We start from the raw sequence: 19,099 nt of genomic DNA, 5'->3' as shown, positions 1-19,099 counted from the left end.
GGAGCAGAAAAAAGTGACCAGTCTTACATTTGTGTGCCCTTTATAGCCAGAATGGCAAATTTCTTGTTCAAGAGATAGTTTGTAAGGTTACACTTCCTGTTGTACAGCACTTTGTTCACTGCAGAATTCCAATACACTCCTTGAAACACCCACCATAACTTTAGGACCCACCCACATCAACTCTCAGAACTGCTAAGCTACTCCCTAAGCCTGCCCTGAAACTACAGAGGCTCAAAGCATGAATGGGACATGTAGTATCAGGACTGGTAAAGGAAGGAAATAGGAAGTCAGAACCTGGAAATTCAGCCAGGAGCAGGAGGGACATCAGGCACAGAAACCTGTTACAGCTAAAGGAGGTAAGATGCAGATAAATTGACTGAGGTTTTGACTCATTTTTATGCACAATGCTTCTGTTTTGTGGGAGGAAAAGATGTTCTACATAAGCCACAGACCATTTTGCTGGCCAAAGACCACTTTTTGCAATTGGGTACTGCGTCGCATTAACTTGCAATTGCACATTTGTGCGACTTGGCTCCCAAATTGACTTTTTTTTGACAATTTTTCTTTTTTCTCCCCACAAATAGAACTTTCTTTTCGTGGTGTTCAGTCCTGCGGTTTTTATTTTTTGCACTATAAACAAAAAAGAGCGACAATTTTGAAAACGCATTTTCTACTTTTTGCTATATCCCCCAAAAATGTGTAAACATTTTTTTTTCCCTCCAGTTTAGGCCGATGCGTAGTGTTCTACATAATTTTGGTAAAATTCGCAGTAAGCGATTGGTTTGTGCAAAAATTTGTGTTTACAAAAAGGATAGCTTTCTGGCTTTTTTTAAAAAGATAAAGGAGTGATGCGCGGTACTATGACAGGAAATTGGCCTAGGAGGCTAAAATTCTATAGGCACTAAGATTGTGAGTGATATATATATTCCCGTATAAAGTAAGAGAAGGTATATAAAAAGTTGTGCGTATTTTATGAGGGGGTGGTTGAAGACTCTCACCACTATAGCATAATGATGTTCAGAGTAAGAGACAAATGTAATAAATTAGCATAAAAAAAGGAAAGAATCACAATACTTAGAACTAGTGATCCCTAATGCGATTTGTTAAAACTGACAGAATCGCATAAAGTGCCTCTTTCTGGCTTTTTTTTTTTTTTTTTACTAGTAATGGATCAGCGATTTTTATTGTGACTGCGACATTATGGCGGACCCATTTTACATTTTTGACAGATTTGGGACCATTGTCATTTATACAGCAATCATTGCTATAAAAATGCACTGATTCCTGTGTAAATTACACTGGCAGTGTAGGTGTTAAGTGTGTCCCAGGGGTGTGTTGCTATCTGTGGGTGGCGTGGCTGTGTTTTACGCATAACTGATCTCTGCTCCAATCACAGGGAGCAGAGATCAGTGTCACTGTTGCTAGGCAGAAAAAGGAGATGCTTGTTTACTTTAGCATCTCCTGTGAGACGATCGTGGTTATCCCTGCAGTGATCGAATCTGCGGAACCCGCGATTGGACTCGAGGTTACATAGTTACATAGTTAGGTTGAAAAAAGACACAAGTCCATCCAGTTCAACCAAAAAAAAAATATATATATATATACACATACATACATACATACATATATACATATACCAGCCCATATACCCAATTCTATACCCACAGTTGATCCAGAGGAAGGCAAAAAAAACCCAGCAGAGCATGATCCAATTTGCTAAAGCAGGGGAAAAAATTCCTTCCTGATCCCCCGAGAGGCAATCGGATTTTCCCCGGATCAACTTTACCTATAAATTTATATTACCTACACTTAGGAAATAATCCAGGCCTTTCTTAAAGCAATCCACTGAGCTGGCCATAACCACCTCTGCAGGGAGTCTATTCCACATTTTTACAGCTCTTACCGTGAAGAAACCTTTCCGTATTTGGAGATGAAATCTCTTCTCCTCTAGACGTAAAGAGTGCCCCCTTGTCCTCTTTGTTGACTTTAAAGTGAATAACTCGACACCAAGTTCCCTATATGGACCCCTTATATATTTGTACATGTTGATCAAATCCCCCCCCCCTTAATCTCCTCTTATCAAGAGTGAATAAATTCAGTTCCTCTAATCTTGCCTCATAGCTGAGTTGCTCCATGCCTCTTATCAGTTTGGTTGCCCTTCTCTGCACTTTCTCCAGTTCCCTGATATCCTTTTTGAGAACTGGTGCCCAAAACTGAACGGCATATTCCAGATGAGGTCTTACTAATGATTTGAACAGGGGCAAAATGATCTCTCTCTCTCTGGAGTACATACCTCTCTTAATACAGGAAAGGACTTTGCTCGCTTTGGAAACCGCAGCTTTGCATTGCATGCTATTATTGAGCTTATGATCTACCAAAACCCCCAGATCCTTCTCCACTATGGATTCCCCCAGTTGTACTCCCCCTAGCGTGTATGATGCATGCATATTCTTAGCCCCCAAGTGCATAACCTTACATTTCTCAACATTAAACCTCATCTGCCACATAGTCGCCCAATTAGACAGAGCATTGAGGTCTGCTTGTAAATTGGCGACATCCTGTAAGGACATTATTGCACCGCATAGCTTGGTGTCATCTGCAAAGACGGAAATGTTACTCTTGATCCCAGACCCAATATCATTTATAAAGATATTAAAAAGTAAGGGTCCCAGCACTGAACCTTGGGGTACACCACTCATAACCTTAGACCATTCAGAGTAAGAATCATTAACCACTACTCTCTGAATTCTGTCTTTTAGCCAGTTTTCTATCCCGACAAGGTGGCATGGTGGCAAATTTAAAGGGATGTACCTGCACTTCTATTTGTCTATCTGTGCCATTCTGCTGACTTATATCGGCGTGCATTGGTCGGGAAGTGGTTAAAGTAATAGTAAAGCCTTGTGGTCTTCCCCTGCTCTGCAAAACCATTACACAGAGCAGCCCTAATCTTCCTCTTGTGCCCAATGCTGGTGCTCCTAGGCCCCTCCCTCCTGCTGGGTCCCCTCACAGCAAGCAGCTTGCTTTGTGGGGCTCCCAAACAGGCGCTCCGTTTTTGTTGCTGTGTCTATTCACACATGGAGGCTTGGCTCGCTGGCTGTGATTGACAGCAGTGGGGGCCAGTGGCTCCCACTGCTGGCAAAAACCAGTCGGGAGTGAGGAGTCCCCAGAGAATCAAGGATCTCATGGACATCACTGTATTGCAAGGGTGCTCGGGTAAGAATTAATGGGGGCTGCTGCACACAGTTTTTACGTTCATGCATAGCCACTTTTGCGATACTAAAGTCCTTCTATTTAAAATGGAGAGGTGCTAAACGTCTTATACTTTCCTGCTCTGTGGTTGGCTCCTTACATTGTTCTGTGATCAGCAGTTTCCAAAGGATTACCAATTGTCTGCTGCATTCCTGGGGGCACGCAGTGGGCCATGTTCTGGGTTGTCAATGGAATCCATCCAACCGTGCAAAAGCCCACGAGACAGGGCACAACTTCTAGTCGACTTGGTGCCTGAGATTTGTCGAACCCTGTACTAGCAGATTAGATACTGTCAAATTGAAACGCAGTAGGACATGTAATTATTGAAAAGTAGATTGTAGGTCAATGATTGTAAAGGCATTTCTTTTAAATTTAAAATAAGAGGATATGTTTGCCTGCTCTGTTCAATGATATTGCACAGAGGGGGCCCCTTACCTGGAGATCCTTGCTGGTGCTGTCCACTCCTCCTTTCCTCAAAAAGCCATGTGCTGAAAGGGCATCTGTGTGGGTGTGCCCTCAGTCTAGGCTTTGTGCATCCCTAGTCTCGCACATTGGGGCTTGGCCACACCTCCCGCTCCCTTTTCACAGGATTTGACTGACAGCAGCAGGAGCCTAGAGCTGATTTTTAAGAACTGCAGCATAAAGCCAAACTCTGGTTGAGGAAACAATGTATATATACAATGGATGGTGGTATGGGTTATAGTATATAGTGCGAGATTAGAGTCCATACAAATGTCCTTTGAGCTGTTAAGCTCTGTGTGAGGAAACAGTCTATACAGACAGGGCAGCCTTGCAGGGGAAGCCGAAGCAAACTCCAAACATGTAGAGAAATCAAACAGGCACCTCTTCGTTAAGACTGTGTAGTTTTAATAGACAAAATGCGTTAAAAACACTCATTGAGGTTTCATTACTAAAATGGCGACGTGTTCCTGAGCATGTGCACTAGGGGGGTGTCTGTAGTGCATGCTCCTTTCTCAAGCTTTGCACTTCCCTGTAATCAACCAGCTGCTCTCCAAGCCTCTCTTTGGACTCTGCACACATGCTGGAAGATTCCTGCTGGTCAGGATGCCGGCTATGAGAAGGATTCACAGGACATCACCCCCTCTGCTGGAAGCTGTGACGGAGATTGGTCTAACTGGACTATCCTGTGCCTGAGTAATGAAACCTAAATGTGAATGTTAATGCACTTTGTCTATTCTGTTCCCATCACTTTAACCAGTTGCCGACCGCCGCACGCCGATGTACGTCGGCAGAATGGCACGGGCAGGCATAAGGGCTTACATGTACGTCCCTTGCCTCCCGCGGGTCGGGGGCCCGATCGGGCCCCCGCCCGGTGCCTGCGGCGGTCGATTTTCGTCCGGGAGCGATCCGGGACGAGGGGGCGGCCATTCATTTATGGCCACCCCCTCGCGATCGCTCCCGACGAATAGAAATACCCCGTGACATCACTTCCTCTCCTGTAATGTAAACACGGGAGAGGAAGTGATGTATTCTCTCCTCCGTGTCGGTATTTTTCGTTCCGACACGGAGGAGAGCGGATCGGTGAGTTGCACCAACACTCTACACACACACAGTAGAACATGCCAGGCACACTCACACCCCCCCTTTACCCCCCGATCACCCCCCCAATTACCCCTGCCCCCCAGTCACAGTGACACCAATGTCATTTTTTTTTTTTTTTTTTTTTTTTTTTTTTTTGCATTGGTGTCATTTGTGACTGTAATAACTGTTAGGGCAGTTAGAGTTAGCCCCCTTTAGTTCTAATGTACCCCCCTAACCCCCCCAATAAAGGTTTAACCCCGTGATCACCCCCCGTCGCCAGTGTCACTAAGGCTGGGTTCACATTGCAGCGGTTTATGAGAACGAATGTGATTCGCACCGCACTGCAGTGCAAATCACATCCGATCTCTGTGCGATTCGAGTTCAGCCATTCGCCGCACCCGCCGCACCCGCCGCAAATTCGCACGGGACCCTTTTTTTGGCCCGCAGCAGAATCGGATCGCATGGGTGTTCACACCATGCGATCCGAGTTTGCAGATCGCACTGCGATATGCGAACTGATCTGGGGGTGTCAGTAACATTTCACTGACACTCCCAGCAGTTCGCATAGGGCAGTGTGAACTGCCGCCGGGAGGCATGCGGGAACCCGCCGCGGATTCGCGGCGTTTCCGCATCGCTCCAGTGTGAACCCAGCCTAATAAGCGATCATTTTTCTGATCGCCGTATTAGTGTCACAGGTGACGCTAGTTAGGCGGGTAGGTATTTAGGTTCGCCGCAGCTTTTTATAGCGCCAGGGACCCCCATATACTACCGCATAAAGCCCCCTGATTGCCCCCTAGTTAACCCTTTCACCAGTGATCACCATATAACTGTTACAGGTGACGCTGGTTGGTTAGTTATTTTTTTATAGTTTCAGGGCACCCGTCATTTATTACCTAATAAAGGTTTAACCCCCTGATCACCCGGCGGGTGTCATTTGTGACTAATAACTGTTAGGGCAGTTAGGGTTAGCCCCCTTTAGTTCTAAGGTACCCCCCTAACCCCCCCAATAAAGGTTTAACCCCGTGATCACCCCCCGTCGCCAGTGTCACTAAGGCTGGGTTCACATTGCAGCGGTTTATGAGAATGGATGTGATTCGCACTGCAGTGCAAATCACATCCGATCTCTGTGCGATTCGAGTTCAGCCATTCGCCACACCCGCCGCAAATTCGCACGGGACCCTTTTTTTGGCCCGCAGCAGAATCGGATCGCATGGGTGTTCACACCATGCGATCCGAGTTTGCAGATCGCACTGCGATATGCGAACTGATCTGGGGGTGTCAGTAACATTTCACTGACACTCCCAGCAGTTCGCATAGGGCAGTGTGAACTGCCGCCGGGAGGCATGCGATGCGGGAACCCGCCGCGCATTCGTGGCGTTCCCGCATCGCTCCAGTGTGAACCCAGCCTAATAAGCGATCGTTTTTCTGATCGCTGTATTAGTGTCACAGGTGACGCTAGTTAGGCAGGTAGGTATTTAGGTTCGCCGCAGCTTTTTATAGCGCCAGGGACCCCCATATACTACCGCATAAAGCCCCCTGATTGCCCCCTAGTTAACCCTTTCACCAGTGATCACCATATAACTGTTACAGGTGACGCTGGTTGGTTAGTTATTTTTTTATAGTTTCAGGGCACCCGCCATTTATTACCTAGTCTCACTAGTGTACCCCTAAATTTAGGGCTGTCTACTTTCCAAAATGGGGTCATTTGGGGGGGGTTTGTGCCATCTTGGCATTTTATGGCCTTCAAAACTGTAACGCCCTTAGAAAGCCTGAAGGCGGTGCTTGGTTTTCGGGGCCCCGTACGCGGCTAGGCTCCCAAAAAGTCCCACATATGTGATATCCCCGTACTCAGGAGAAGCAGCAGAATTTATTTTGGGGTGTCATTTCACATACGCCCATAGCATGTGTGAGCAATATATCATTTAGTGACAACTTTGTGTCATTATTCAATCGCTTGAGGCAAAAAAATAAAATATTCAATGGGCTCAACATGCCTCTTATCAATTTCCTTAGGGGGTCTACTTTCCAAAATGGGGTCATTTGGGGGGGTTTTGTACTGCCCTGCCATTTTAGCACCTCAAGAAATGAGATAGGCAGTCGTAAACTAAAAGCTGCGTAAATTCCAGAAAACGTACCTTAGTTTGTAGATGTGACAACTTTTGCGCAAACCAATAAATATACAATTATTGACTTTTTTTTTTTTACCAAAGACATGTGGCTGAATACATTTTGGCCTAAATGTATGACTAAAATTGAGTTTATTGGATTTTTCTAATAACAAAAAGTAGAAAATATCATTTTTTTTCAAAATTTGCGGTCTTTTTACGTTTATATCGCAAAAAATAAAAATCGCAGAGGCAATCAAATACCATCAAAAGAAAGCTCTATTTGTGGGAAGAAAAGGACGAAAATTTTGTTTGGGTACAACATTGCATGACCGCGCAATTACCAGTTAAAGCAGCGCAGTGCCAAAGTGTAAAAAGACCTCTGGTCATTTACCAGCAAAATGGTCCGGTCTGAAAGTGGTTAAGGTAAGTAGCGCACTTACCACACACAGAATCTCACAGGGGTATAACTTGCTCATAGGAATCTATTCTGCAGAGAGGCTGCTGCTCAGGTCACATCTGTCCATTTACCCTTTTGCCTGTTAACCACATGAACTTCCAGGAGAAACGCTGCTCCACTACTGGATGGACCACTGCCACTCCAAACAGCCAACCAGTCTCTCAAATACCATACAAATTGAGAAGATGACTTGGTGCAATATATAGGGACTTGATTATAAAAGCAGAACCAAAAGGCCAGCCAAATACTTGCATGCCTGCCACTGCTCACCAGGACACAGCAGCAAGCATTTGTGTGATGATGGGATGAAATGCGTAGAGTGGGGTGGAGTATACAGATGTCAGATGCGCGCTGCTGTCTCCTGGGGAACAGTGGTGTACATGTAGGTATATTTGGCTTGCCTTTTGAGTGGTCTTGTTTTTTGTTCTGTTTTTATATTCAAGCCCTTATATAATGCATTGCACTATCTGAGCCTTTTTCTAAATTTGCATGGTCTTTTGAGTGCTCTTGTTTTGGTCTTGTATACATGTGCAGTCACTTTTATTATGGTAAATTATTCATACTAATTGAAGTTGCTTTATTGTTCACACAGTATAATGCATGGATATAAGCCTTGGCATTTATTTTCTCAAACTGACTTAGGCTGGGCATAGATCGGTTGTTTTTATGAAGTAATGGATTTTTTTATCCACACAAGTGGTGTGTATAGAGGAATCCTCCCTTCTGGGCTATTGTATTCTGCCAGTAGGAGGACTGCACTATCAAAATACACTAGTCAGCACTGCAGCCCGCTGATTGAGTAGTGTTTTCAATAATCCTGTTCAGCTAAAGTCGATCCCTAGGTTGGCTGTAAGTGAACGACCATAAATTGTAATTCAGAAGGTTCCTGCAGTTACCTGAATTTTTGATCGGTCTATAGCAGTGATGGCAAACCTTGGCACCCCAGATGTTTTGGAATGAAATTTCCCATGATGCTCATGCACTCTGCAGTGTAGCTGAGCATCATGGGAAATGTAGTTCCAAAACATCTGGGGTGCCAAGGTTCGCCATCACTGGTCTATAGTCATACTATCTGGTTTGCTCTGCTGTTAAATCAATCTGATAAGTCCATATGTAGCTTTGGATTTTTAAAGTCCTTTTCTTAAAGGGCTTGATGTGTTTTTTTTTTTTTTTTTTTTTTTGTATAAATTGGTCAGTGTCTGTTTCACAAGGTTGTTTGCTTGTAAGCTGAATCTTGTTTGGTATAATGTATTTGGCAACAGTCTCTGCATTTCACTAGGATGACAAAGCTGCTTATGCAGAAATGCACTTGGTCAGTGTTGTCACCTTAAGGCCCCTTTCACACTGACGTCCCGTTCAGGCCCGCCTGTCAGTTTTTCCATAGAACGTCTGATGTCAGCGGTGACACGTCCGCTGACATCCGACCCGCTCCGATCCGAAAGTGTAACAGAGGAAAAAGCTATTTTTCCATCCGCCATCGGATCGGGTGACGACGGGCACTGCGGCCCTTCGTCATCCGATCTCCCATAGGGGAGAGCGGCGCTGTGACAGGTCTGTCCCTGCGCAGTGTGCAGAGACGGACCTGTCATCTCCCTGCTCAGCGGGGATCGACTGAGTGATCCCCGCTGAGCAAACGGATATCCACGGGGCGGATCAGAACTGATCCGCCCTGTGTGAAAGGACCCTTAGGATAGGAAGTTAAAGGGGTGTTCCGGCCAATATTTAAAAAAAAAGTCATCAGCTACAGACACTGTAGCTGCTGACTTTTATTAAGGACAGTTGCCTGTCCAGCGATCCCGCGATGTCGGCCACCCCGAGGCCGATCTGTCCATTGGATTAGCTGCCGGCTCCTCCATCTTAAAGGGAAACAGGCAGTGGATTCTTGCAGCTTCACTGCCAGTTTCCTACTGCGCATGCGCGAGTCGCGCGGCGCTTTGGGAATGGCCCCGTTTTCTGTGACGCATGTCCCAGAAGGCAACGAGGCCACTCACCGAAGAGGACGAAGCACTGCGGAATATGAAGAGGCAGATTAGAAAGACTGCCTAGTAACAGCAGTTTCAAGTGAAAATTTTCAGTTTGAATGGGGTGTAGGTGGCTTTACTCGTGTATGCACTCTCACTTGTGTATATTGGCTTATGTGTACTGATATCTACAAATTTTAGTCAGGAATTATTTTGGGGAATTTGTCCTGAACCCGTGGTGCACTAAGTGCAAGTACCCCTTCGTACAGTATCCAGCTGCTCTGTAGTTCAGCCGGTCATAGATTTCAGTTGGCTAGCACCAGGGCTGGAGGTGCCTGAAAGGGGTGGGATGCTATGCGGCTGACTCGAGATGCCCATGTGCAAGTAGTTTTGGAGTTTGAACTTCCTTTTCTAAAAGGGGTGTGTGTGTATGTACAGTGCTTTGCGAAAGTTTTCGGTCCCCTTGAACTTTTCAACCTTTTGCCACATTTCAGGCTCCAAACATAAAGATATAAAATTTTTATTTTTTGTGAAGAATCACCAATATGTGGGACACAATTGTGAAGTGGAACGAAATCTATATTGAATTTTTGAAACTTTTTCAACCAATAAAAAAATGAAAAGTGGGGCGTGCAAAATTATTCGGCCCCCTTGCGTTAATACTTTGTAGAGCCACCTTTTGCAGCGATTAGCTGCAAGTCGCTTGGGGTATGTCTCTATCAGTTTTGCACATCGAGAGACTGAAATTCTTGCCCATTCTAACTTGCAAAACAGCTCGAGCTCAGTGAGGTTGGATGGAGAGCGTTTGTGAACAGCAGTTTTCAGCTCTTTCCACAGATTCTCGATTGGTTTCAGGTCTGGACTTTGACTTGGCCATTCTAACACCTGGATACGTTTATTTGTGAACCATTCCTTTGTAGATTTTGCTGTATGTTTGGGATCATTGTCTTGTTGGAAGATAAATCTCCGTCCCAGTTTCAGGTCTTTTGCAGATTCCAACAGGTTTTCATCCAGAATGGTCCTGTATTTGGCTGCATCCATCTTCCCCTCAATTTTAACCATCTTCCCTGTCCCTGCTGAAGAAAAGCAGGCCCAAACCATGGTGCTGCCACCACCATGTTTGACAGTGGGGATGGTGTGTTGAGGGTGATGAGCTGTGTTGCTTTTACGCCAAACATATAGTTTTGCATTGTGGGCAAAAAGTTCGATTTTGGTTTCATCTGACCAGAGCACCTTCTTCCACATGTTTGGTGTGTCTCCCAGGTGCCTTGTGGCAAACTTTAGACTAGAGTTTTTATGGATATCTTTGAGAAATGGCTTTCTTCTTGCCACTCTTCCATAAAGGCCAGATTTGTGCAGTGTACGACTGATTGTTGTCCTATGGACAGACTCTCCCACCTCAGCTGTAGTTCTCTGCAGTTCATCCAGAGTGATCATGGGCCTCTTGGCTGCATCTCTAATCAGTCTTCTCCTCGTCTGAGCTGAAAGTTTAGAGGGACAGCCAGGTCTTGGTAGATTTGCAGTGGTCTGATACTCCCATTTTAAAATGATCGCTTGCACAGTGCTCCTTGGGATGTTTAAAGCTTGGGAAATCTTTTTGTATCCAAATACGGCTTTAAAGAGGAAGTAAACCCTGATGGGTTTACTTCCTCTTTCATTCCCTGCAAAGGCAAAGCATAATGGACTACTATGCATCGCATAGTAGCCCATTATGTGTCACTTACCTGACACAGGAGCCAGCGAAGTCGCCGCTGTCCCCTGTAGTCCGTCGCATCCATTTTGCTGGTGGCGTCTCGCAGCTCCGCCGCTGTCATTCGGCGAGGTCACTCCCGCGCATGCGCACGGGAGTCGACGCGCGCGGCAGCTCCATTCTTGGAAATGCCGCGCTCAGTGCACCTGCGCACCGCTGTCTATGGCGCATGCGCCGTAGACAGCGGTGCCCGTTTTCGGAGATATTGCTTGGACCTACAGGTAAGCCTTAATCTAGCTTGCCTGTAGGTCAAAGTGGTTTGTAAGGGTTTACAACCACTTTAAATTTCTCCACCAGTATTACGGACCTGCCTGGCGTGTTCCTTGGTCTTCATGATGCTCTCTGCGCTTTCAACAGAACCCTGAGACTATCACAGAGCAGGTGCATTTATACAGAGACTTGATTACACACAGGTGGGTTCTATTTATCACCATCAGTAATTTAGGACAACATTGGATCATTCAGAGATCCTCGCTGAACTTCTGGAGTGAGTTTGCTGCACTGAAAGTAAAGGGGCCGAATAATTTTGCACGCACCGCTTTTCAGTTTTTTTATTTGCTAAAAAAAAAGTTTAAATTATCCAATAGATTTCGTTCCACTTCACAATTTGTGTCCCACTTGTTGGTGATTTTTTCACAAAAATTTAAATTTTATATCTGTTTGAAGCCTGAAATGTGGCAAAAGGTTGAAAAGTTCAAGGGGGCCGAATACTTTTGCAAGGTTATGTGTGTGTGTATATATGTATGTGTGTGTGTGTATATATGTATGTATATATGTGTGTGTGTGTGTATATATATATATATATATATATATATTAGTGTCTTCTTGTAAGCTAAAGCCTGCTTGATATGTTAAATACTCTAACCTTTTTTTTTTTTTCTTCTCTTCCTCTCTGAAAGCTTTTTATTCAACTTTTGGCTGGCCTCTGTTGCTTTTTTGTAATAGTGTAAAGATGTTCTTGCCTAGAAGGCAATGAGTGTTGATCACATGGGGTTTTTGAAATGGCTTGTCTCGCTTGTTTTGGCAAGAGGTAAACAAAGTATTTTCATATTCTGTGGTGCTGCAGTTCACATGCCCCCCCCCCCCCCCCGTCAATAAAATCCAGCGACGGGCTTAAGTCCTACATTCTGTGTGAATGGGCACAGATGCGGGAATCAGGAGTGTGCCCACATGGGTGTCCATCAAGAGCACTTATCCAACGTTGATTCTTTATGTGGGGATGAGCCACCAGCGCCCCTGAGGGTCCCCAGAATTGGAGGACCAGGACCACCCTGTGCAAAATGAACTGCACGGTGGAATGCCCCATCATTGGTGTTCTGGGGAGTGGGGGGGGGCAAATAGTGCTCCATTGGTGTTTGGGGGGGGGGGGGGATAGTGTGCCCCGTCATTGGTGGCCCCAGGTGAAATAGACACGGCAGGATACCTGTATATGACAAGGGACTCTGTCATGCATTATATTAGTAGTCCTGTCTGAAAATCTGCAGAATAGTATTGCAGGTCGTCGTGTTTTTATTTTTTATATTTTTAATTTTTATTTGATCTGATTTAATCAAAACAATCGGCTAACTAATGAATTATGAAAATGGCCATTAGTTGCAGCCCTAAATGCAATTATGCCAGCAAACAACCAGCTAGTTCTCTGCATGGAAAAGGGCCGCCACCATCATTGATGGCATTGAGTGAAGACAAGCCATGGATGTGGCCACTGCATCTGCACCGAGACCTAAAGAAGAAATTTAGCTTTATACCTACCTGGTGTCCAGACATCATGCAGCTTCCACCGTAAATGAGAGCAAAGTCTAAATAGGTCCAGCCTGAAGCTGTGTGTCTGAAAGTTCAGCCTTAATCTACTGTTGTAGGACCCTCATCAGCCTTGCCAGAGTGGAGGGCAGGTGTTTACCACCACATTACTGGGCAACCATAGCATGAATCGGATTAACCACTTGCCGCCCGCCCTATAACAAATAGACGGTGGCAAAGTGGTTGCATAATCCTGACTGGACGTCATATGATGTGATCAGGATTATGAGCCGCTGCGCGCCCCCAGGGGCGCGCATCGCGGCGATCGTTGTTGCGGGGTGTCAGTCTGACACCCGGCAACTACGTTCTCGGTAAAGAGTCTCCGACGGAGACTCTTTACCATGTGATCAGCCGTGTCCAATCACGGCTGATCACAGTGTAAATGGGAAAAGCCAGTGATCGGCTTTTCGTCACTCGCGTCTGTGCCGCCTATCAGTGCCCATCCATGCCCACCTGTGCCGCCTACCCATGCCCACCCGTGCCGCCTACCCATGCCAATTTGTGCCACCTATCAGTGCCCATCCATGTCGCCCATTAGTACCACCTTATCAGTGCCACATATCGGTGTCCATCAATGCCACCTCATCAGTGCCACATATCGGTGCCCATCAGTGCCGCCTTATCATTGCAACCCTATCAGTGAAGGAGAAAACTTACTTATTTGCAAAGTTTTGAAACAAACAAAAAATTTTTTTTTTTAAATTTTCGGTATTTTATTTGTTTAGCAAAAATAAAAACCGCAGAGGTGATCAAATACCACCAAAAGAAAGCTCTATTTGTGGGAAAAAAATGATAAAAATTTAATTTGGGTACAGTGTAGCATGACCGCGCAATTGTCATTCAAAGTGCGACAGCGCTGAAAGCTCAAAATTGGTCTGGGCAGGAAGGTGTTTAAGTGCCTGGTATTGAAGTGGCTAAGGCAGTGCTCGACAAAACCCGGTCGCCAGGTCGCATTGGCGACTAGAATCAGCGACCTTGCGCCTGGGGCAGCATAGCTGGGGGTATCCCGTCTCCGTGGACCCCCCCCCCCCGCGCGATCGCGTCGGGCCGCGCCGCAGGCGGCCGGTAATTGAGCCCCCGGCTTTGAGGCCTTCTGTGATCCTATGGCTCCTTCTGGAATCTGGCGCCCTCTTGTGGTGGCCGTTGGAATTACAACCAACAATGTTAATGGGCCAGTCTTTCTCCATCCCTTTACTTAGAACCCCTAAACAAAACAAAAAAAATATATATATATATATATATATATATATATATATATATAAATTTTTTTTTTTTTTTAATTTATTCTAACACCCTAGAGAGTAAAATGGTGGTCGTTGCAATACTGTCTGTCACACCATATTTGTACAGCGGACTTACAAGCGCACTTTTTTTGGGGAAAAAAAATTTATTTAATAAAAAAAAAAAAGACAACAGTAAAGTTAGCCCAATTTTTTTTTTTTATATATTGTGAAAGATAATGTTACGCCGAGTAAATCGATACCCAACATGTCACGCTTCAAAATTGCGGCCGCTCATGGAATGGCGACAAGCTTTTACCCTTTAAAATCTCCATAGGCGACGTTTAAAAAATTCTTCAGGTTGCACGTTTTGAGTTACAGAGGAGGTCTGGGGCTAGAATTATTGCTCTTACTCTACCGATCGCAGCGATACCTCACATGTGTGGTTTGAACACCGCTTTCATATATGCGTTCGCTTCTGCACGCAAGCTTGGCAAGACGGGGCGCATTTAAAACCAATTTTTTTTTCTTATTTTAACTTTTATTTTTATTTTTTTCACTGTTCTTTTAAAAAAAAAAAAAAAAATGTGTGTCACTTTTATTCCTATTACAAGGAATGTAAAAATCCCTTGTAATAGAAAAAAGCATGACAGGTCCTCTTTTATATATGAGATCTGGGGTCAGAGAGACCTCACATCTCATATTTACACTAAAATGCAATTTAAAAATGTCCCTCTAAGAGCTATGGGCAATGACTTGGAGACAGGTGGGGGGCTGGGGGCGCTATCTTCCCCTCACTCGTCTCCATGTCAGGCCAGGGACAGGTCCAGATCGCCGTCACGGACCTGGCTCCTAACTTTTTTAGCTGGCTCCTAGATTCCAAGCAAATTTGTCAACCCCTGGGCTAAGGTACTCTATGCAGTTGGTCCTCTGTGGGATTCTAGAATTGGAAAACTATGGCAATACTACTTTGAAAGTGTGCAAGTACTGTACAGGCAAAATTGCTCATGTACTAGATCAAATCACTGTAGAGAGCTATTTACAATCAGTCATGTCCTTCTCTTTATTATTTTATGTTTTTGATCCTGCCAGTGAATGTTGTGGTGGTGTGCTGTCCCCCACAGGCAAGTTTATCAATGTGCCTCAGGTTTTCTTTTTCCTCATGGGACACAGTCGACAGCAGATTGATGTCTCATGGGACACTGAGGAGAAAGGATCCTTTCTCCTCAGGATCAAGCCTGCAGAAGTGCCCCTATAGCAAAAATATATCTTGCTATCAAGGCAAGAGCAAGGAATGCTGGTAGGAGACCTCGGAGGAGGTTAAGGGCTGCTCTTTGCAAAACATTGCAAGGAGCAAGGCCATTTTGACATGTTGTAAAGGTATTTAAAGAGGTTGTAAAGGTTTTTTTTTTTCTTTTTTTTTTTTTCCTAAGTAGGTTCCTTTAAGCTAGTGCATTGTTGGTTCACTTAGACTTTTTTTTTTTTTTTTTTTTTCCTTCGATTTCCCTTCTAAATGGTTTTTTCTTTGAATTTCTCACTTCCTATTCCTCCTCAGTAAGCTGTTCTGGCTGACTAAACGCCACTTGGATGATGGTGTGAAGTTTACTGAGGAGAAACGAAGTGAGAAATTCAGACAAAGAAACATTTAAAAGGGAAATCTAAGGAAAAGGTAAATGAACCAACAATGCACTAGCTTAACCACCTAAGGACCGCCGCATGGGAATGTACGTCATCAGAATGGCATGTACAGGCACAAGCACGTACATGTACGTGCTTGCCTTCCAGCGGGTGGGGGGTCCGATTGGACCCCCTCCCGCTGGATGCGGCGGTCCGTTTCGCTGAATGAGAAGCTTCCTCCCGCTGTGTATAGTAAACACAGGCAGGGAGGAAGTGATGTCATTCTCCTTGGGGCGGTCTTTTTCAACCGACTACGAGGAGAACACTGAAAGTAAATGCACCAAACACTACACTAACATATATAGGCACAAAAATCCGCCCCCCCTCCCAGTCGGTGTCGCTGATTGCAGTGATCATTTATTTACTGATCACTGCATTCAGTGTCAGTTGTGACAGTAAAAAGTGTCAGGGCAGTTAGTGTTAGGTCCAGAGTAGCCCCCTACCCCCCCCAATAAAGGTTTAACCCCCCGATTGCCCCTAGAGTTAACCCTTTCACCCCCTTTTGCCAGTGTCACTAAGCGATCATTTTTCTGATCGCTGCATTAGTGGCACTGGTGTCGCTAATTCACTAGTTATTTTTTTAGGTTCACCGCCAGGTTTTTATAGCGCTAGGTACCCAGATATACTACCCAATAATGGTTTTAACCCCCTGATTGCCCCTAGTTAACCCTTTCACCAGCAATCACCGTATAAGTGTCACTGGTGATGCTAGTTAGCCAGTTATTTAGGTTCCCCGTCAGGTTTTTATATAGCGCCAGGGACCCCCATATACTACCTAATAAAAATTTGAACCCCCTGATTGCCCCTAGTTAACCCTTTCACCAGTGATCACCGTGTAAGTGTTACGGGTGACTCTGGTTAGTTTGCTTTTTATAGCATCAGGGCACCCACCATTTATTACCCAATAAAGGTTTAACCCCCTGATCACCCGGCGGGTGATATCAATTAGGTTTTAGGGTCAGGGTCTGCGTCGCCCCAGGCAGCGCTAGGTTAGTGACAGTACCGCTAACACCCACGTGCAAAGCATACACCTCCCGTAGTGGTATAGAATCTGAACAGATCAATATCTGATCTAATCAGATCTATATTGGCGTCCCCAGCAGTTTAGGATTCCAAAAAAACGCATTAGCAGGATCAGCCCAGATACCTGCTAGCACCTGCGTTTTGCCCCTCCGCCCAGCCCACCCAAGTGCAGTATCGGTCGATCACTGTCACTTACAAAACACTAAACACATAACTGCAGCGATTGCAGAGTCAGGCCTGATCCCTGCGATCGCTAACAGTTTTTTTGATAGCGTTTTACATTTAAATCCGGAAGGCAGTGCTTGGTTTTCGGGGTCCCGTACGTGGCTAGGCTCCCAAAAAGTCCCCCACATGTGGTATCTCCGTACTCGGGAGAAGCATCAGAATTAATTTTGTGTCATTTCACTTATGCCCATAGCATGTGTGAACAATATATCATTTAGTGACAACTTTGTGCAAAAAAAAAAAAAAAAGTTTTTTTTAATATTCCTGCAACTTGTGGCAAAATATAAAATATTTCATGGACTCAGCATGCCTCTCAGTAAATAGCTTGGGGTATCTACTTTCCAAAATGGGGTCATTTGGGGGGGGTTTGTGCTATTGGCATTTTATGGCCTTCGAAACTGTGATAGGTAGTGAGGAGTGGGGGGGGGGGGGGGTTGTACTGCCATTTATGCACCTCAAGAAGTGAGATGGGCAGTCGTAAATTAAAAGTTGTGTAAATTCCAGAAAATGTACTTTAGTTTGTAGACGCTATAACTTTTGTGCAAACCAATAAATCTACGCTTATTGACATTTTTTTTTTTACTAAAGACATGTGGCTGAATAAATTTTGCCCTAAATGTATGACTAACATTTAGTTCGATTTTTCTTATAACAAAAAGTAGAAAATATATTTTTTTTTCTCAATTTTCGGTCTTTTTCCATTTATATCGCAAAAAATAAAAATCGCAGAGACAATCAAATGCCATCAAAAGAAAGCTCTATTTGTGGGAAGAAAGGGACGCAAATTTAGTTTGGGTACAACATTGCATGACGCGTAATTACCAGTTAAAGCAGTGCAGTGCGAAATTTTAAAAAGACCTCTGGTGTTTAGGCTGACTATTGGTCCGAGGCTGAAGTGGTTAAAGGAACCTATTTAGAAAATAAACAAAGCTTTACAACCCCTTTTAATTCTTTAAAGAATAAGTCTCTTTAACATGTTTACCGTATATATATTTTGTGTATGGCTAAAGTTACACCAGTTTACCACCTTGATCTAAATTACTCCTGATTTAAAAAAGCTTCATTTCTATAAATGTCCAATTTCTTTTCATTTTAGTACCATTTTTTGATCTTATTGGGTTTTAGGAGAATGCCTTTTCCTAAAGCTACTTCAGCAACACTTAAAAAATGTTTAGTACTACTTGGTTGGACTTGTGTATTACATCCTTGCTGTTTTTTTTTTTCTTTTCAGGCCAGCTGCATAGCATCACTTTTCAGAGACAAGAGGAAGATTACTTGAAACTGACTGTACGCTGCAGGCCCTGTATCTTTGTTCTGGGACATAACTGCAGTGCCCGAGGCAAGGTGGTTAATGCTCTTTTGGGTGATCCTCTTCTGCCAGTTGGAACATGTTGTGACCCAGACACCTGTAAGCGAAGGCGCATTAGTTTTAGACATGGCAAACAGACTTTGGTAAGTTTGGCACTGCCTGAGCAATATGAACTAGTTCATCAGCTGGTAGCTCATCAAGGTAAATGGGACACCATTCCTGAAGAGGATTTGGATATACCAGAAGATGAAGAGGACCCTGCACACAGATTGGCTGAGCTTGAAGTAACCTTGCCTTACCACTTGCTGCAGGTATGTGGTTTTTTTTTTTGTTGTTATATAGATATGTTCTAAAATATTGTGTATTGGTGAGTCTCCATTAAATAAAAAGTGAAGTTACAGTAATGTGTACATTCTTAGAGGTTTCTGATCACTGTGGTATTGGAGTAGATCTGAGGAAGCACAGGAGTATATCTCCTTTTTTGGGTCTAAAACTATTAGACAGGGGCCAGGGGCGGACTGACCATTGGGCCACTCGGGCACTGCCCGAGGGCCCCATGCCACCAGGGTGCCCCATCAGGGCTGCCCCACCTCTCCACTACCTTCTCAGCCAATAGAAACATGTCTGTGTATACTGTGTGTGGGTGTGTTTGTGTATACTGTGTGGCCCCATAATTTGATTGCCTGGGGGCCCCATGAGTTGTCAGTCCGCCGCTGGTCCTAGCACATGAATTGGGAGAAGGGGAAAGATGTAAGGGCATGTTGGATGAGTAAAGAAT

At 44.6% G+C, this 19,099-nt stretch overlaps 1 long non-coding RNA gene across 1 annotated transcript in view; it reads left to right on the top strand.

Annotated features, from left to right (window-relative positions):
* The first annotated feature begins 246 nt into the window (after nucleotides 1-246).
* Nucleotides 247-19,099, top strand: part of LOC143959121 (uncharacterized) — a 51,291-nt gene continuing 32,438 nt past the window's right edge. The window contains exons 1-2 of the long non-coding RNA XR_013270184.1: nucleotides 247-356; nucleotides 18,244-18,632. This is a non-coding gene — a long non-coding RNA (uncharacterized LOC143959121). The remainder of the gene's footprint in view (nucleotides 357-18,243; nucleotides 18,633-19,099) is intronic.

The sequence above is a fragment of the Lithobates pipiens genome, unplaced genomic scaffold (assembly GCF_037356315.1).
Source record: "Lithobates pipiens isolate NorthernLeopardFrog02 unplaced genomic scaffold, aLitPip1_a1.2 Scaffold_67, whole genome shotgun sequence".
Classification (NCBI taxonomy): domain Eukaryota; kingdom Metazoa; phylum Chordata; class Amphibia; order Anura; family Ranidae; genus Lithobates; species Lithobates pipiens.
Note: the sequence above shows the minus strand (reverse complement) of the source record. Positions and strands in the feature narration are given on the sequence as shown.